The sequence below is a fragment of the Euprymna scolopes genome, chromosome 13 (assembly GCF_053919585.1).
Source record: "Euprymna scolopes isolate OS-2025 chromosome 13, ASM5391958v1, whole genome shotgun sequence".
NCBI classification, from domain to species: Eukaryota; Metazoa; Mollusca; class Cephalopoda; order Sepiida; family Sepiolidae; genus Euprymna; species Euprymna scolopes.
Genome location: NC_136494.1, coordinates 45645931 through 45667654, shown reverse-complemented (window position 1 = coordinate 45667654; position 21724 = coordinate 45645931). Strand labels below are relative to the sequence as shown.

The following is a 21724-nucleotide window of genomic DNA, read 5'->3' as shown; positions in this document are numbered from 1 at the left end:
TAAACTCACAGCTTGGAAGTTTCCTTGACAGGCGGTAACCAAACCTCAAACGAATGCATAACTAGCGCCCGTCCAAACAATGTACACACACTACTGCAGACTCACATGTGAAGACAACGGCAACTGGAAACTTGTTCAACACAAACGAATGTGCAACTAGTGCCCGTACAAACAATGTATACATACATGCCACAGACCCACTTACGAAGACACTGGCAACTACACACACGATGTCAACACGAAACAAAAATTTTCCTTCCAAACGAACAATTCACTTCACTATCCAAGCAACTCGTTGCACATGTCAGCACACAACAAAAACCAAACAAATGTCACGCTTAGAAAATGTGTTTACTCTTTTTTTTAGGGTAAGTAAATACTTTTTTTTACGAACACTCCGTTTACTTAAACAACCACACCCACAGCAAAAAAAAAAAACAGGACGAAAAGTAAATTGCCGAAAACATTACGTACAAAAAAAAAAAATAAAAATAAATATATATATATTTAATACACACTGCATATATTTTTTTTTCTAGGAAGGGGAGTATTGCGCGAGCCTTTTCTAGTCTCACAAAAACATGTGTTCACATCTCAAGCCATATTTCTTGTCATATACATATGCGCAAACAAACATACGCATGCACGTCCACACACGTACATATATTCACATGTATACACACACACGCTAACGTACACATGGGCAACGTCACTTCCCCTTTCAAAGGAAATCCACACATGCACAAAAGACCACCAGAAACAACCATAAAAGCAAGAGCAATAAGCAACTTCTTTCTTTTCCAACTCTCCTTCCGAGGTGAGTGGTCTATGGACCAGCCGCCGCCGTTCCGGCAGGCGCGCGCCTCACGCCACTTGCTACCATGTGGGGCAAAAAGCTAACAAAGAGTACGTACACTTTACGCTTCCTAGCTCCATAACCTGGATTGACTTTCTCTCTCTCTTTCTTCCCTTTTTGCCTGGGTTCGTCAACCAGGCACATTCGGCGTCCATAGCTCTTGGCTTGAAGACTTTTCCACGTGAACGACTGCTATCATGAACGCACGGTTTTGCTGAGGCCAACACTCCCTTTCTATTTCCCTTTCTACATGCGGACGGCCATTTCTCGTCCTCAACTTCATTCCTTTCTTTTCCACGCATGTAGTTGTCAACGCCTGAATGAACACGTGTTACACCTAAACCATTTAATTTTGACAGAAAATAAACGACACATTTATTTTATCCAGCAATTGAGCTTTGTTTCCTTCATTCCATTCATTTAATTATTTTCTTTTGTAGCGAGTTAGTATATTTATATCCTGGTCCGCAACACATTTATTGGGTAGATTTCATTCACCATTTTGCTTTATTTGTTATTTTGAAGTGATTATCAAAACTTGAAAAATGTAAATAGAAATTGCGGCCATATGTTCTTTTTGGGTAGCGCTGAATATTACCTACTTTTTGAACAGAATAAATATTTTACATTAGATAAAAACAGAAAAAAAACTTATTCAGTTAGGTAGAAATGTAACTTACCTTGCTTTGCATAAACATATATATGTTTGTGTGTGTATATGCATATGTGTGTATATGCATATATATATGTGTGTGTGTGTATATGCATATATATATGTGTGTGTGTGTATATGCATATATATATGTGTGTGTGTATATACATATATATATATATGTGTGTATATACATATATATATATATGTGTGTATATGCATATATATATATATGTGTGTATATGCATATATATATGTGTGTGTGTATATGCATATATATATGTGTGTGTGTATATGCATATATATGTGTGTGTGTATATGCATATATATATATATGTGTGTGTGTATATGCATATATATATATATGTGTGTGTGTATATGCATATATATATATATGTGTGTGTGTATATGCATATATATATGTGTATGTGTGTGTATATGCATATATATGTGTGTATATATGCATATATATATATATGTGTGCATGTGTATATGCATATATATGTGTGTGTGTATATGCATATATATGTGTGTGTATATGCATATATATATATGCGTGTATATGCATATATATATATGTGTGTGTATATGCATATATATATGTGTGTGTATATGCATATATATATGTGTGTGTATATGCATATATATATATGTGTGTGTATATGCATATATATATGTGTATAAGGGATGAAAGAATATACCAGCGGTGGTTGACGTTATGTTTAAAGAAAAAATAGAAAAAAACGAATGAAATTATTAAAAAAATCAACGTTACGTCCTTGTTTCAGAGGACATCTTCAGGATAATTGAAATAAAAATGTGAGAAAAGAAAAAGTCATCTAAAGTCATGACTTTTTCTTTTCTCACATTTTTATTTCAATTATCCTGAAGATGTCCTCTGAAACAAGGACGAAACGTTGATTTTTTAATAATTTCATTCGGTTTTTTCTATTTTTTCTTTAAACATATATATATGTGTGTGTGTATATGCATATATATATGTGTGTGTATGTGCATATATATATGTGTGTGTATGTGCATATATATGTGTGTATATGCATATATATATGTATATATATGTGTATATGCTTATATATGGGTTTGTGTATATGCATATATGTGTGTGTGCATATGCATATATATATGTGTGTGTGCATATATATGTATATGCATATATATGTATATGTGTGTACATGCATATATGTATATGTGTGTGTACATGCATATATGTATATGTGTGTGTACATGCATATATGTATATGTGTGTGTACATGCATATGTATATGTGTGTGTACATGCATATATATATATATATAGGTATATGTGTGTACATGCATATATATATGTATATGTGTGTGTACATGCATATATATATGTATATGTGTGAATGTATATGCATATATATATGTGTATGCATATGCATATATATATGTGTATGTATATGCATATATATGTGTATGCATATGATATATATATTTGTGTGTATGCATATGCATATATACATATGTGTGTATATGCATATGCATATATATATGTGTGTATATGCATATGCATATATATATGTGTGTATGCATATATATATGTGTGTGTATGCATATGCATATATATATGTGTGTATGCATATGCATATATATATGTGTGTATGCATATGCATATATATGTGTGTATGCATATGCATATATACATGTGTGTATGCATATGCATATACACATGTGTGTACGCATATGCATATACACATGTGTGTACGCATATGCATATATATGTGTGTGTATGCATATATATATATGTGTGTGTATGCATATATATATGTGTGTGTATGCATATATATATATGTGTGTGTATGCATATATGTGTGTATGCATATATATATATGTTTGTGTATGCATATATATATGTGTGTATGCATATATATATATATGTGTATGCATATATATATATGTGGGTATGCATTTGCATATATATATGTGTATGCATTTGCATATATATATGTGTGTATGCACATGCATATATATATATGTGTATGCATATGCATATATATATGTATGCATATGCATATATATGTGCATATGCATATATATGTGCATATGCATATATATGTATGCATATGCATATATATATGTATGCATATGCATATATGTGTGTATGCATATGCATATACATATAAATATAAATATATGTGTGTATGCATATGCATATATATGTGTATGCATATATATGTGTATGCATATATATATGTGTATATGCATATGCATATATATATGTGTGTGTATGCATATGCATATATATATGTGTGTGTATGCATATGCATATATATATATGTGTGTGTGTGTGTATATTCATTTGCATATATGTGTCTGTATGCATATGCATTTGCATATATGTGTGTGTATGCATATATAAATATATATATATATGTGTGTGTATGTGTATATATATATATATATACACACACACGCACATTTTTTTTTTACATAAGTTTACATATTTAATAGTAATGTGATATTCCACATTTAATCCATAACATTTTCAAAAGCCAATAATTATGAACCACTAACAGTAAATATGAGTGAAGAACGCCTACTTTGAAAAAAAAAAAAAGAGCTCTCTTAACCTCACGTCTAACCCCAGTTATGAGTGACAGGTCTCCTCCTAAAACACTCTTTACCCCTAACAATAACGCTAAGTTAGAGTGGCAAGCCCCCCCCCCAACAAAATACCTCTGTAAGCCGTATACCAGCATCTAAAATAAAGAAACCAAAAATAGATTCTTCCTAAAACAAAAATGAACATGATTTATCTCCCATAAAATTAACTGTCCTAAAATGCTAGAATGGCCTTGAAATGAATTATTTTACATTAAATTTTTGTGAAACTACCCCCCCTCTAATATTGTTTTTGTTTCTGTCAAATCTTCAGTATGTTCACACATAAGTTTCATTAGCCATACAACTAATTCAAAGTTCGAATGGCAACCATCCCCATATTGTGATTGCATAGAAACCCTATTAAAACCACACAATCCTTTTAAAAAAAAATTTAAAAAAAAAAGCATATAGGATTTATGTCCCATAGAACCCCCCCCCCCCCAGTTAACTGCCCTAAAACGGTAGAGTGATCTGTAATGGGGAATTATTTTACATTAAATTCTAAAATAATTTATCTTTCATTAAAGTTTTTCATGGCATTTCATACGTTAGAATCACATTTTGAAGGCGCGCCGGCACTTTGTAAACAGCCATTTTTTTTTAAGTAATGAAATCAATTAAATTTTACGAGTTAATTTTTTTTCAATTTTGAACTTTAAAAATCTATCAAAATGTTTTTATTGATTAAATTTTTACGATATTTTCAGGGTCAATGTGAAATTTTATGTTCTTTCCAATAAACCGAATATAATATTTTAGACAAACGTTTTTTTTTTTAATTCACCCACCCATTTTGAAATGTCTATTAAAATTTTAATAATTAATTTATGTGCAAAAGTTTTATATATCACAAATTGAAGAGAAAAGATCAATAAATAATATATACAAATTTAAAACAAAAAATAAGTTTTTTTTTAGAAATTTACCTGTAAAGTCCAAAGTTTAAAACCTTTTTTTTAAAAAACACGTTGATTTTTTTTTTTTTAATGAAACCTTATAATCTTGTTATATTGCACAGAAAGTTTCGTTTATTACGAAAATTATTTCTATTTCATTCAATGTTTTTTTTGTTTTGTTTTTTTAGATATTAAAAAAAAAAAAAATTTCACTCCATAAAGTGGAAATAAAATATATAAAATCAAAAACTTGTGCATTTCTTGGAGAAAAAAAAAATTCATGAACTGTTGTTTTTTTTTAAAGCAAAAAATTATAAGTAAAATGTGATTAGTTTTCACATATGGAGGCACAAATTTCTTCATGTGCAAGACTAGATGGCTAATGCGAATGTGTGGTTTTTAATTCCTTCTGTCTGCTCGTAGTTCAAAATAAAAAAAAACTACTTCCGGTTTTCAATAAAAACGTAAAATGCTAGCATCATGTCAGGTTTTTCAAATAGGTGTTTAAAAAATTCTTTTATTTAAAAAATAAATGGATTTTAAAATATAAATATGGATAAATTCTTAACAACGAAGCATGGAACTACACATTTATTAGTAATTTTTATAGGTCAGTGATTCTTTGGAATTTATATCGATTTTTATAATCAACGCAAGTTAAATTTCGTTTATTTTCTTCAAATATTTTTTTAAAGAAAACCGATTTTAAAAAAAACAAATATTGCATAATTAAACCTGTTATTTTAATAAAATTTGGCCTTTGCTCCTTTAATTGAAAAAAAAAATTAGGGTTTGAATTAACATTTTTCAAGTCGTTATAAGCTTGGAAAAAGAGGAGGTCGAATTATTCAATATTTTTTTTTACACATTCGTAAGGTCGTTTCTGACACACCTAGTGCATCAGTACCAAAAAAGCATCATAAAACTTTAATTAAACTTGGAAATAGGATTTAAAAAATAGCACGGATCAGTAACCTTTTTTTTTTATCGAAACAAATAATTTTAAGAAAACATTTTCCGAATTAAAGTAACTTTGAAGGGTAAACAACAAGATGCTAATGCACTTACTGATCCGCACTATTTTTTAACTCGTATTTTCAGATTTAATTAAAGTTTTATGCTTTTTATTCAATTGTAAGGTTAAAGTACAGAATATTGAAAACACCCTCCCCTCCCATGGTACTCTTGCATAATTTGACCAGAATTCTCGTGAATTCCCGTCAAGCATGGATCGGGCGAGACTGGCAATCATCGGTGTCAGCCGAGCGTCGTAACAGACGCAGACTAATGAAAAAAAAACACAAAATCCGGAAAAAAAAGAAAAAAAAAAAAAAAAACCTACATTGAAAAATGAAAATATATTTATTTTATTTTAGTATTTAACTTTTTTTTTTTGCAAAATATTTATCAACAGAAAGCTTGTTTTTTTTTTTCTTCAAGAAAAGATTTTTTAACCGTATAATTGTTAGGTGTAAGTACAAGTTTTTTGTTTGTTTTCTTTTTTTGTAACCGTTTTTTCTTTTTTTTTTTTTTCCAAGACAGGCTCCACAGACATTAAAAATTTCTTTTTTTTAATATTGAGATATTTTTTTTTTTGTTAATTGCCGGCAGAAGAACTTTCTTGAAATGAAGATATTTTTGATATTCTGATCCACATCTGGCATCAATTGAAATGAATGGCTCTCGTCTTCAGGAGGCCTCAAGTTTTGACAAGCTTCTGGGCTTGACCTTTACTCCTGATCTTAAATGGAACACGTACATCAAATCTGTTGCCAAGGCCGCTGGAAAAATGGTGGGATCTTTCTATCGATCCGGTAAATATCTCACTGCTGATGCTATTCTCTATCTATATAAGAGCCAGGTACGTCCAAGGATGGAATATTGTTGCCACATCTGGGCAGGAGCTTCTAGAAAGGACTTGTCCTGCCTTGATAGAGTTCAAAATAGACTTCGTAGCCTCGTAGGAGATGTCCTTTTCTCTTCCTTGCAACCTCTATCCCACAGAAGAGATGTTGCGAGTTTGTCTCTGATGTATCGTTATTTTCATGGAAGGTGTTCAACTGAGCTTCAATCTATGGTCCCCCCTCGCCAAACTTTCACAAGAAACACTCGTCAAGCTGTACACACTATCAATAATTCCCCCCACTCTTTATCTGTGCCTAAACCTAAACGTAGATTCCATGAACGAAGCTTCTTTCTTAGAACTGCACGCCTGTGGAATTGTCTTCCATTTTCCTGCTTTCCGGCTGACTACAATATGGTTGTGTTCAAGTCTAACGTAAATAAGTTCTTGATGAGCCGTTCTATATAAGTTATAAAATTTACCAAATTTTCATTACTAATGATTACTATATTGTCCAATGTCTACTGTACACTCTTTAACCCTTATCTTTGAGTCGCCTCTTGGCCTTGATAAGTGGTGATGCCTATGTAAAAAAAAAAAAAAAAAATGAGGATATTTCCTTAGGAATCTTACTTCGGGGGACTGTTGAATGACCATCGATGGCAAACATGGAGGAGATGGGGTAGAGGAAATATTTTTTAGAGTTGCATTTAGAACGCCCATAAATAAACGATTGGAATCTCCAACACACACAATCTTTTTTAAGCAAACATTTGTGTTTACAATTGTTGCACCTCATTTTTTGGGACAGCAATTTCTTCTGACAATATGAGATTGTCTGCATCGATGTTTTCATTTCTTTTTCTAACATGCATAGATTTATTTCCTTGCCTGCCATTTTTCTGTTTGGCGAGTTTGAAAATATATTTGTTTGTCAGCTTTTTTGGGCGAGGGTTAGTCGCTTTCTTCCAATTTGAATGTCGTCTGCTTCCATTTAGATAGCACTTTTTCATTGGCTAATCAAACTCCCAGAAATTGAATTACAAAAATACATAAATAAATGGCGGAGTTGTATAACCATCACCCCCCCCTGCGTAATTTCTATACTGATAGGTGTAGAATAATCAAAAGAACTGTAGTAGTCAATAACACACAACAACAACAATAATAATAATAATAATAATAATAATAGCAGCAACACTTACCAAGGGTCCAGCTTATGCACAAGACAATATTTATTTGCATAAATATATATACAAAATGTGGCACAAGGCCAAAAATAGGGGGAGGGGGTTAATGTGGACCTATCTAACATAAAGTTAACTTAACTAGACTCTTTCACCAGAATACCAGAATCACTCTATGGGAATCCTAATTATAACCCGAAAAATGATATATACATGATGTGGGGGGGTTGGGGCTAAAAATTTTATATACAAAAAGGAATGAAATATTTACAATGAAAAAATAGTAGCTAGTAAAAGAGCCCCCCACTACTAATTGTGGCAGATAGAAAGCTTTGTCAGTCGAAAAGACGCAGGTCCACACGAAAACTGACTTTATTGAATAAACTCCACAAAGACGACCTGCATCACTGACAAAGCAGTCCATCCGTCACCTAATTGGGGTCGGGAATGGGGATTATCGAACCTAAGGTGGGGGGAAAAAAAAAAAAATTAAAAAAAAAAAAAGGGGGGGGGAGACAAGGGCAAACTAAAAGAGGGACTGGGACGATGAACACATACATACTCTAGCTAAGCTAAAAAATCAAACAATAAAGCCTAACTAACCTATACTAAACTAATCGGTCCGATACTGATGTCTTGTTAGTTCAGGACATCCAAAAATAAAAATGATATATACATGATGTGGGGGGGTTGGGGCTAAAAATTTTATATACAAAAAGGAATGAAATATTTACAATGAAAAAATAGTAGCTAGTAAAAGAGCCCCCCACTACTAATTGTGGCAGATAGAAAGCTTTGTCAGTCGAAAAGACGCAGGTCCACACGAAAACTGACTTTATTGAATAAACTCCACAAAGACGACCTGCATCACTGACAAAGCAGTCCATCCGTCACCTAATTGGGGTCGGGAATGGGGATTATCGAACCTAAGGTGGGGGGAAAAAAAAAAAAATTTAAAAAAAAAAAAGGGGGGGGGGAGACAAGGGCAAACTAAAAGAGGGACTGGGACGATGAACACATACATACTCTAGCTAAGCTAAAAAATCAAACAATAAAGCCTAACTAACCTATACTAAACTAATCGGTCCGATACTGATGTCTTGTTAGTTCAGGACACCCAAAATCCGAAATGAAACGAATTCAAGGCCAGCTCCAGTCACTCTACACAGTCGCGAAGCTTTCACCCACCTTTCGTTGAAATTCACAGGAGTGAGTTTCACCTTCTCCAGCTTAATTCGCATTTTCAACCGATGCTTGAACATGAGCACAAGCTGGGGAGCCGTGAAGGTCTCATCTCCGTAAACCTCCTTCTGTCGTGTCGACCAAATCACGCCTCTCATAACAGCTAGCAAACACAGAAAAACATAACGTTCCTCTTTCTTCATACTCGGCGCCCAATTGCCGCACGGGGAAACCGCATCCAGTACAAAAAAACGCCCGTTTAGTATGCGAACCGTGAAGCTCACATAACGGTCGAACGATAGCGCAGCGGAAGAAAGCATGGCTTAGGTCTTCCTCCCAATCTCCGCATCGGTCACAACTAGGTGTCATTGTAAAACCCGCTATGAAAAGTTTTTTGTGAACCCAGAGGGCATCTCGGATTACTAGCCAGGTGAGCGATGCCTCGTAGTTATCGAAACAGCTCATCCCGGGCGCCCAAGGCCATATCGAGCGACGCTCCTCATTCGTGAAACCGAACTCCTCAATCTTTTCGTCTCGGACAGATCCCCTCACTAAAACCCTATATAGCGCTTTGCGAGACAACAGCCGGGTGTCAGAGAGGCTTTCATTCACCCGTTGAAGGAACCTCAACGCCTGTCGACACTCGTAATAGAAATGACATTCGTTTCGGAGCCTCCTGCCTGCCTCCCCCTCAGCCGAATACACAGTCTCCAAAGCCGGAAAGGCTTTCTTAGTGTCTTCCATCCAGAAGACACCGTTCCCTAAGTCAGGTGTACACATTCGGTCCAGGTATATCAGCCTTAGTGTGTCTACGTTTTTTAATATTAGGCATACCCAGACCGCCTTCAGACGGATGCAGGCAACAGATCTCCCGAGCAACCATGGCTTGCTTTCCGCGCCATAAGAACGCAAAAAGAGCACGCACTAGTTCAAGTAGTGAAGACTCCGGGAGTGGAAGCACTGATAGACGGTATAGGATCAGGGGGTAGATATGAGTATTGCATACCTCCGCCCGACCCTTTAAAGTTAGATTTCTCAAAGACCACAAATGAGCTGTGGTCTTGACCGCTTTCAACACTTCCGACCAATTTTTCTCCAGCTGGAGGTCGGGGCCAAACCAGACGCCGAGTAGCTTGCAGGGCCCATCAGTCCAGCCAAAGGGCCCCTGAAGAGGCGTTCCCCTCCAGGCACCAACACGTAAGCCAATAGACTTAACGTGGTTGATTATGGCCCCTGTTACCTGTGCATACTGTCTTGTTTCCATGTCGACGACTCTAATCTCGACATTGCTCGTTATAAGCATAGTCACGTCGTCGGCATAGGCGGTATACTTTACTGGGGTAGAACCACCTGGCAAAGTAATCCCGCGAAGGACCGGATTCACCCTAAGCTGGCGCAAAAAGGGCTCAAGCGCGATGACATACAGCATGGGTGATAACGGACAACCTTGACGGATAGATCTTGTTAACCTGAAGGGCTTCGATCTCACCATATTCACCTCCACCATAGCACCGGGGTTAGCATACAAGAGGCGAATCCATGAGCGAAACTGGGGTCCAAACCCAGCCAAGCAAAGAACAGCCCCTAGGTAACGATGGTCCACCCTATCGAATGCTTTGGACTGATCTAAATTGATCAGCGCGGCTTCTGTGTCGACTTTCTCTATGATCAAGCGTATCGCGTGCAAATTATCTTGAATCGTCCGGCCCTTAACAGAACACGTCTGTTCGGGACTTATGAGACGATGTAAAACAACCTGCAGACGATTTGCTAAGATCTTGGCCAAAATCTTTAACTCTGTGTTTAACATCGTTAAGGGCCGGAAATTGCTAATCCCATCCCCTCCATTTTTATCTTTGTGAAGCAATTTAATGATCCCCCTGGTAAAGTACTGAGGTATAGACCCGTTCCTAAACCAGGAGTTGAAGAGTGTGGCCAGCAAAGGAATAAAAATGGGCGACAGCCTCAAGTACACCTCGTAAGGCAGACCATCAATCCCAGGGGTCCTGTCTAGCCCGACTTGTTTCAGAGCCTCAAGGACTTCTTCCTCTTTTATGCTACCTTCACACTTAGCTGCTTCGGTCGCTTCAAGGCGAGAAAAGTCAGCTAAATACGTGTCAAACTGTTCAATCTCCAGGCCGGGCTCCATGGTAAAAAGCTCCTGCAAATGAGCTCGAAAACCCTCCAGGATTCCATCATTTGATGTTACGGTTCGTCCGGCCGGCAATGTGACACTGGCGATGTGTCGATCAGTCGCACGTCGACGCCCCTCCGCACGCATTGACGCGGCCATGTTTGTTGCCTCGTTCGGCACTCTTTTTAACCTAGCCCTAACTACTAGACCCTGGTCCTTCCTGTTATCCAGGGAGTCCAGTTCAGCCTTAATTAAAGTATAACTATCACTATTCCCCTTCCTCCACCGCCCTTTTTAATCTATCATCTAGTGCCGCTTTCGCTGCTCTAGAACTAAAATTGAGTCGATGACTAAAATCAGCAGCGAAGGACCTAATTACTTGTTTAAGTTTTCCCCACCACTTATTCCCGATAATGGCTTCCTCTGTATTGTTAGTAAAAGCTGTTCCCGGAAGCCCTTCACGTCAAACAACGACGTGTTGAACTTCCAGTAACTAGCCATCCTAAGTTTAACGCTATCTAAGTTTACCCGAACCCGGACTAACCTATGGTCCGAATAAACTATGTTATGAAAACTTGGACAGTCTAAAAGCCCTAAGTCGACTCTCCTAACTAAGAACCGATCGATGTAACTCGAAAGTTGCACCGGATCGGAGCCGCGTCTAGCTGTCCAAGTCCAAACTACATCCCCGGGCTTTTCGTTTCGAAATTTATCGACAAGATCAAACTTGTTGATAAAGTCTCGAAACGCCTTAGCATCCCGGTTCTGGTTAGTATCGCTTGAAGTATTACCCCCGCGATCTAAATCAGGATCCAGGACCGCGTTCCAGTCTCCCGCTAGAACTATCCGCCGAGACGAATTCATGAAGGGCTCGATCCCCCGGAAAAAGGAAACCCTCTCGCTATGGCTATTGAGAGCATAAACCCCAATAAATCGAAATGCCACATCCTTTACGGTAACATCCAGCACGTGCACTCTTCCCTCTGGATCAGCATAGACTGGGTCACACGAAGCATCAAGAGCGCGTCTAACTAGCCAGGAAACACCCCTCGAGTGGGAATCAAAATGTGCTGAATAGAGCTGAAAGTCCCTAAGCAGTACACCCTGATAATCACTGGGAATGAAGTGCGTTTCCTGTATACAGCATATATCCACCCCGAGGCGTTGAAGGTCGCGTGCAACTCGAAGTTTACGAGAGGCGTCCCTCAACCCTCGGACATTCAAAGTAGCTAACCTTAAAGCCATTGTGATCTATCTAGGGTTGGGTATCCTTAACAAACATGGACAGTGCCAAGACACCGACAGCTGTCCCCAATGATCCAGAGGTCATCTCATTAGTGATGGCCCCATCAGGGGACAGACCACCGATGTCTAGAGGAAATGTTAACTTAATCGCTCTATAAAGTGAAGGGTGGATTTTTATGGGGACCCGTCCAACACATAGTTTCTCCATTTTAAGTATGTCGGAGTCGCTAAAAAAGGCTGCTGGAGGAATGATATTAAAAGCAGAGTTTGCTTCCTCCAGCATAGTCCAAACTCATTTGGCCTCTTCACGACTTCTAACCACAGTTAAAAACCTTTTGGCATTGGGAAAATTTTCTGGGTTTGTAATGTCCAGTTTGTTTATCTGCTTCACCGTGTAGAGGTTTCGGTAGTCTTTTCTACCATGATTTTTTGATATGGCCTCTATATCAGCCGTGATCTTACACACGTCTTTGCCCTGAAAAAAAAGGGGGTCTTTTCTTTTTTTGGCCTTTTTCCAGGGAGGGACTTCTTTGTCTTTTCTTTTCAGAAGTAGAAGGGCGAGGTGATGGAGGAGGGGGCATGTCAATTTTCATAGGGGAAGCGGGGGGGGGGGAGTTTTTGGGTGTATTGTTTGGGGAGCAGAATGGAGACGGTTTGGGGGACGGTTTCGGGGTCTTTTTGGATGGGGAGCCAAGGGTTGTCAACTTTGGGTCTCTTTTTGGTACGTTTGCGGGAGAGAGGGGTGGCGCTTTACGGGGGGATCTTTTCTCTTTTGGAGGAGGGGCAGGCTTTTCGGGGAAGAGAGATTCGGGGAAATCTATTACCTTTTTTTCTTTTTCTGTTTTCTTCTCGCTTTGCTTGCGCTTTTCATCAAGCGAGTCCTTTAGTTTTAGCAGGGCCTTAAACTTGTTGCCCCCCGGGTCTTTACTGGTCCTAATGTCTAATATCTGCTCTTTGGTCAGTTTATCCGCGTACGTTTTACGAGGCGATTTAGTAAACGGTACCAGTGTCCATTCTCTCTTTTTGGGCGATTCCATCTCGGAGTTGAATTTTTCCTCAAATTCTTCTGTTGTGATTTCTTTAATCACTTCAATTGTTTTGCTTGTATTTGGCGTTCTAGCCTCAGGTTCGAGGTGCCCAACAACCACCTCTTTAGGGTTTGTTGTGTTTGTCACATTGGTTTTTATCTTTTTCGGACAGGTGTAAGTTAAGTGACCTACTTCACTACAAATCCAGCAGGTCGGCCTCCTCCCTGTGACCACAATGGGGAGTTTTTCAGCTCCCGCTTCCAGGAAGTAGGGTATTTCGAGGAAAGCTTTGTTTAATAGAATATCGAAGGACCAGACTCCGTTGTACTGGTCCACCTCTATACCAGTGATATCACCGAATTTCAGGTGGTAGGCAGCTAGATATTCACCTGGGACCGCCCCTGGAACTTCAAAAATGGAAACAGTCGTTCTCCTCCGTCCTAGGTACTCCATTCTTAATATGTAGTCTTGTGTAATGATTTCCTTTTTGGTTAGTGCGACGCATTCTTCCTCTGTTTTAAACAGGGCGACCCAGGTATTGTAGCCTCTGCATTTCGTTACACGATCCGCACGCATTCCTGCCGTTGCCAGTAATTTGGTTACCGTTTCCTTAGTTGACCTGATCAATTTTTTGGTCTTGCGATCAATCACAAAAAGTGAAATCGTTTTCTTGGCAAATTCCTGTAGCCGTGGTGCTTCCAAAGTAACTCCTGTGTCTGTAACATATTGCAGACATTTCCTTGCTGTTAAAGTTGTTAACGTCAATTTTAACTTTGAGTGGTTTCGCCCACCCATTCTTTTGTTCGCCGCTTTTGTCCTCTTCCGACGGCACATTGCTGGCGGACGCCATGGCCGACGGGTTAGAGAGGGAAAAAAAAAATTTAAAAAATAGGGTAAAAGTCCCGTTCAAAAATAACAGCAGGAAGATAACAGCAATAACAACTTTAACAAATAAAACAAATTTAACACGGCAATAACAATAATAATAACAATATGTGAAACAATCGCAGGAAAAAATAACAAACCAACGTGACGATAAAGACTCGGCTTATGCACAAGACTGACACCAGATTGAGCTGGACTGAGGGCTTGTATTTATGTACAAGTATATCCAATCAGGTGATTCAGCCAATCATAATCCAAAGAATAGACTGGCCCATGTGTGCACAATGGAATCTCCCATTGTGCCATAAATAGTTCTCCTCTTTCATGAGAGGTAACTTTAGTCTTTGCCAAGTTATCCACAACTTGAACGCTGACCGAAAGTCCACTACACAATCCAATAATAGGTTTTTGAAATTTTTTCACTAGATTATTACTGACTGGACACTAATTAACCAGATTATAGGGGGGGGGGGATCATTATTTCGACATTTGAAAGGGGTGCTCACTTTTTAGTTACAACGTTCTGGTAAATCGATCACCCATTTTATTTTTCTATTTTCGGTGCTAATGCACTAGCCGTGTCAGAAACCGATCTTAAGAATGCGTGAAAAAAATTTGAATGATTTGACCTATCTTTACAAGCTTATAACTACTTGAAAAATGTGGTGCTAATGCACTTACTGATCCATGCTATTTTTTGAAGTCATATTTATAAATTTAATTAATGTTTTATATGTTTTTTATTGAATTGTATGGTTAAAGTACAGAATAGTTACAAAACACCCTCCCCTCCCCATGTTAAGAATAGCTTTTTAAATAATAAAGTTATTTTAGCACGGATCAATAAGTGCATGAGTACTAAAAAATTCCAACCCTATTTTTTGTTTTTTCATTAAAGGAGCAAAGACCAAATTTTAAAAAAATAACAGGTTTAATAGCAAATTATGCAATATTTGTATTTTTAAATCGGGTTTCGGTACTCATGCAGAGAGTGATCCGTACTGAAATAGGGGAGGGTGTTTTGTACCTATTCTGAACTTTAACCTTACAATTGAATAATAAAAAAAAAACTTGAATTAAACCTGAAATACGATTTAAAAAATACGATTTAAAAAATAGCACGAATCACTCTCTGCATTAGCACCCAGTTTTCTTTAACAAAATTTTTTAAGAAAATCAACAAAATTTTACTTACTTCGATATAAATTCCAAAAACTCACTTATCTATAAAAAAATACTATTGAATGTTTAGTTCCATTCTTTATTTATCCATATTTATATTTTAAATTCCATTTATTTTTTAAATAAAAGAATTTTTTAAACGAGTATTTGAAAAGAGTGCGATTACGCAAGCGCTTTTACATCTTTATCGAAAAACCGGAAGTAGCGGTTTGTCCGTATTTACAACTACGGATGGACCGAAGGCAGTAAAAACCACATGTTCGCGTTAGCCGTCTAGCCTTGAAACAACCCACTTTTAAAAGAGAAATTACGAGTTTTTTATATTTTATTCGCAGTTTCATGTTAGGGGTATAAAAAATTCCCACAAAATTCTGATACACCTACTGCATGAGTACCCTATTTTTAAACAGGAAACACGGAAGTGAATAATTGCCATTTTTGTTTTTTATTGCCCCTATTTGTTTTTTTATTATTGTTTGTTTTTTCCATTGTGAACACGTGCTAATAAAGAAATTATGGTTAGCTCCGGAAACCCAAGATGGGAATTAATGAAGAAACTGAATGAAACACCGTTTGAGTTTATACTCACCTTTAATAAAAACAAATTAAAAAAAAATCAAACTCACTTTTCATCAACCAAAAACTAAGTTAAAAAAAAAAAAAAACAAATTCAAAACTTTATTTTCATAAAAACAAATTTTAAAAAGTGAAAAAAAAAAAAAGAAATTTTTTTTTCTTTAAGAAACAAAAATATTTCTTAGAAATGCGGTAGAGGCTCATGTCATTTTTACTTTCTATGTTTTGATATACCCGCGTTTTTTATTGGTTACAAAATGAGTGATTGATTTACCAGAACGCTGTAATTTGCGCAAGCCTTTTCAAGCCTCATACAAAAACACGCGTTCACATTTCAAGCTATATTACTTGTCATATACCGACACGCAAACATACACGCCCAAGTCCACACACGTACATATATTCGCGTTCGCGTACATACACTCACATTCACGTGTATATACACACACGCTAACGTACACACATGTACGCGCACACGTACGCACACAGATGGACGACGTCATTTCCTTGTAAAGGAAATCCACACATGCGCAAAAGACACTCCGGAAACGAGTATAAAAGAAAGAGCATAAGCGGCTTCTTTCTTTTAGCACCAGCTTTCGAGCTGGTCGGTCTACAGACCGACCGCGTACCTCACGCCATTTACTACTACGTGGGACAAAAGGCCAACAGACAGTACGTACACATTCACACTCTTTCTCTCTATCTACTACTGTTCCCTGAGAACACCTTCACGTAGCTGACTGCTAACATGGCGTACAGCTTAACCCACTATCGTTTGTCTTTGTCTACACGCATTCTCATTTCTACTATATTACTCACTTCTTTTCCCACACGCGAACAAACGATAGTGGCCCGAACTTGAGATGAAAACACATTTCCTTTTTCTTTCTACAACACCAGTCCCGCAACGAACGATGGTTACACCTGCGCGGACATGAACACATGTTATATCTAAAACATTCATTCTTTCAACAGTAAATAAACGACATGCTTATCTTTTCCATCAATTGAATTTTTGTTTCCTTCAATTCCATTCGTTTCATTATTCTTTTGTAACAGGATTAGGATTTATATATCCTATTTATTTATTTATATATCCTAATCCTCTACAGATATGAAAACCTGTTCAATGTCAATTGAATTATGCGAAAAAGTTTGATTTTTTTTCTTCCAAAAATTAGAAACTGCAAACCATAGCAGATTTGTAGGTTATAGGCGGAATGAACACGTGTACACCCAAGACTTTCATTTCTCAACAGAAAATAAACGACATGTTTATTTTATTCCAGCATTTGAGTTCTTTGCTTCCTTCATTAGGATTTATATATCCTGGTCTGCAACAAATTAAAAAGTGAGCCCCCCTTTCAAATGTCGAAATAATGATTTTTTTATTTTTTTTTTTTAAATATTTTTTCATAATCTGGTTAATTAGTGTCCAATCAATAATAATCCAGTGAAAAAATTTCAAAAAATAGAAATTACGCAGGGGGGGGGGGCAAATAGTTATTTATTTGATTATCTGATTAGTTATTTATTAATCAGAAAATAAAGTCACCCCCTCCCCTTAATATCACCTTAAAAATTACTAAAAACATAACAGAAAAAAATAAATAAATAAAATAAAAAAGTCGAGTTAGCGTTTCAACATTTGAACAACGCTCGTCGCTCGCCTGCCACCGACGATTGCCGGTCTCGCCCGACGGGAATTCACGAGAAATCGAGTCAAAAAACAAAAAAAAAAAAAAAAAAAAATGGTGCTTGTTAAGATATAGTCGACAGATAAATTTTTTTTTTTTTTTTTTCTTAATATGTGGTTTAAGAAAAAACAACAGTACTTACTTGGCAAAAATATGCGCGAACAAAAAAATGTACTCTTTGGGCTCTGATTAAATGTTTACTTTAAGTACAACAGAACACCGACCAATAAAATTTGGTTTTTGGAGGGTTTTCGGGGTCGCTGACAACGAATCTGATATTCAAACCCGTCGCAAATTTACCGTTTGCATGGTATTAACCCCTGAACCCTCGCACTATTTTGTGCCAACTCGGCGATGAGTCATCGCCATCGTATATGCTATTCTTTCATGATGTCACATCGCGGAAGAATTTTTTAGCAGACATTTAAAATAACAGGAAAGTTTTCCAAAACAAAATGTGGTTCATTTTTCGGTGTTACGTCGTTTTTGATGTTTTTTTAATTGATCTAAAGGATTAAGTTTTCACGAGCGGTCTACAAAAGCATTTTTATTGTTTTTTTTTTTTTTTATTTATTTTTATTTTTTTGGAGGGGAGGAGGTTCAATTATAAAACTCGTACAATATTTAACAGGTGCTTAATTTACCGTTTTTCCGTAAGTAACGCGCCGACATACACCGAGTAGAAGAACTCCACCCCCACCCCCAATATAATAGAATTTTTGTGAAAAATTAAACAGTTCTTCTGCTCGGTGTATATCGGCGCGTTCGCGTTACTTACGGAAAAACGGTAAATTAAACTGCAGAAGCACCTATTAAATATTGTACGAGTTTTATAATTTACCCCCCCCCCCTTCAAAAGAAAATTAAAAAAAAATGAGAAATAAAAATGCTTTTGTAGACCGCTCGTGAAAACTTAATTTTTTTAGGTCAATTAAAAAACAAAAACACTTTTTGTTTTGTTTTTTGCTTTTAAATGAAACCTTGGTTCTTGCTCCTTTAATTGAAAAAAAAAAAAAAAAAAAAAAAGAAATTAGGGCTTGAATTTTTCGAGGCGTTATAAGCTTGGAAAGACGGGGTGGAATTATTCAATATTTTTCACGAAATTTCTGACACACCTAGCGGCGCTGCATAAACAAATATGGCCACCACTTTATATTGCGACATGAAACATGCGAAAAAGTAGTCTGCAATATCGTGAAAAATAGTTGCCGACCTCAATTTAAAATGCGATATTCGTTTTTAGCACACCCGAAAACCCTTGAAAAAAAGTTTTTACAGTTCACATTTACCAAAAATTTATTCAATTTATCGTGTTATTAGTCGCATAAAAAAATTAAATGGTAAATATTCAGATACGACCACTCTAATTTGTTTTGTTTATTTTATGTAATTTTTGTTTTTTTTTCCAGAAAATAGAATTTTCTAATTTGCAGAAATGCATTATAGCACTTTTTGGGTGGAAAATTTAAAATTAGCTGAAAAAGAAATAACACAAGAAAAGGAAAGCGCTCCAAGTTGGGGAGGTGGGGGGTAATTTAATTTTTTTTTTTTTCCTGGAACATAGAATTTTCAAATTTTCAAAAGTAACGCACCGACATTTACCGAACACCATTTAACATTTTTCGAAGATTATACTGTTTACATTGGGGGCGCCAGCATGTTAAATGGTGTTCTAATTGGTAAATTCGGTGCGTTACTTAAGGAAAACGGTTAACTAAACTGCAGAAGCACCTAAGCCACATAAGTTCTATAATTGAATCCTCCTCCCGCAAAAAAAGAACGAAAAACATAAATGTTTGGTCGGTGGGTGCTTATGCTTTTGTAAACCGCATTAAAAACTACGTGAGAAAAAAAAAAAAAGGTTCGCCAATTTGTTGTACTTTTCTTTAATTGTAAGTCATTAAAAAAATGTTAGTCCGTAATTTTTTCCATCCAAAAAGTGCTATAATGTACTTTTTGAAACTTTGAAAATTCTATGTTTCAGAAAAAAAAAAAAAAAACAATTAAATTACCACCCCCCCTCCTCCTCCACAACTTGGAGTGCTTTCCTTTTCTTGCTTTATTTCTTTTTCATCTAATTTTAAATTTTCCGCGGAAGATTGGTACGCATGTGAGAAGGCAATTTGCTAGGTGAAGCAAGCTGTCGTTTATGCTGCCGCGCACGCTGTAAAATGGCGGAAAGTAGTTCGTGTGTTCAGGGGTTAATACCATGCAAACGGTAAATTTGCCCCCGGTTTGAGTATCAGATTCGTTGTCAGGAACCTCGATTACACCTAAAAAAACAAATTAGAGTGCTCGGTGTTTTGTTGTAACGTATCTGAATATTGTGACAACTTTTTCGAATCTAAACAAACCCTTAGATGTATATGCGAAACTGATTCCCCACCCTAATTTCTAAAAAGAAAATTTTCCTTTCTTTTTAATTCGCATTTTCTTTTTCTCAAAATTATTTTTTGGTTTTAAAGCAGTTGAAATGCAACCGTAAGTTTGTTTGTTTTTGTTATTTTGTGGAACAAAAATATTCTTTAATAAAAAATAAATAAATCCGAACCCATCGAAAAGAAATGAAACGAAAATGTCATACATATTGAAAAGCTTAAAGCAACGCCATTAAAATAATAAAAAGAATGGAACCAATGAAAAAAGGATTATTAAACGAGTTACTTACGTATTAGGTAAAATAGTCAAGGCTTTTGTTTCTTTGGTTATTGTGTATCGTTAACTTCGTGTTATTTGCAGATGCTTCGAGCTAAGAAATGCTGAACATTAGCTGAAGAAATACATTTGATGGTTTCGAAAGAACAAAAAGTGCACGAATTAAATGGGTTCCGTTTTATCAAGCAAGAATTGGTGTGTTATTAGAACAAATGAGTTCCTAATCGTAAATAATAAATACTTGAATTCATTCTTCATAAAAGAGAAAGAATGGTAGAAAGAGATTAAGGGTTTTCTGTTTTTGTTTTTAAGTTGAATTTATTCATCTTATTTTGAAAGAAATCTTAATCTTAAGTGAAGAGAAAAAATTCTACAATTATCCTGATCTACAAAAAGTTTTCTTATTTGTTCATTTTTTTCTGCTTTTGTTGTAAGAAACCGTAAAAAGAATCGTGGTCAGATCTGTTATTGTTTCTGCTCTTCGTGTGTGCATGAGAGAGTGCGTGTGTCTTAACAAAAAGAATTGTAAATCATAATATTAGTACTCATGATGATGCTGATGAAAGTGATGATGATGCAAGCAAAGAAAGGAAGGAATCGGAATCAAGAGAAGCAGCGGCAGCAGTGTGGGTGAATCTAAAAGTTACAAACGAATTGGACGAATTACGAAACTTGTTTGTTTTAATTGAATAAATATTATATAAATAAACCTACAATCCTCTAAGGATAGTTAAATAATTCTTGTTACAATTTATAATTTCGAATTATAATTCCAAAAATTGACTTGCCATATTTTTTGTAATATTACAGAATATTACAGAAATCCCGGTTCGTCATTTGGCTCAGTTTAGAATTGGAGAAAAAAAAATGGTACTTGTACAGTTTAATCAGGACACTAAAAAAATAAAAATATTGAAAAAACAAAAGTTATATTGTATGTACTCGTTATGGAATAAAGTTTTCATACCAAAATATCACTTGATTTGATCAAGTAGTTTTTTGTTCTTTTTACAGAGGAAAAGCAATAAACATATTTTAATGAGATGGATCGTCGACGT

General features: G+C 36.1%; 1 long non-coding RNA gene across 1 annotated transcript in view; it reads right to left on the bottom strand.

Annotated features, from left to right (window-relative positions):
- The window catches only part of LOC145292004 (uncharacterized), a 124639-nt gene extending 103368 nt beyond the window's left edge, over nt 1-21271 (bottom strand). Inside the window, exon 1 of the long non-coding RNA XR_013869532.1 lies at nt 20680-21271. This is a non-coding gene — a long non-coding RNA (uncharacterized LOC145292004). The remainder of the gene's footprint in view (nt 1-20679) is intronic.
- Nucleotides 21272-21724: the final 453 nt, after the last annotated feature.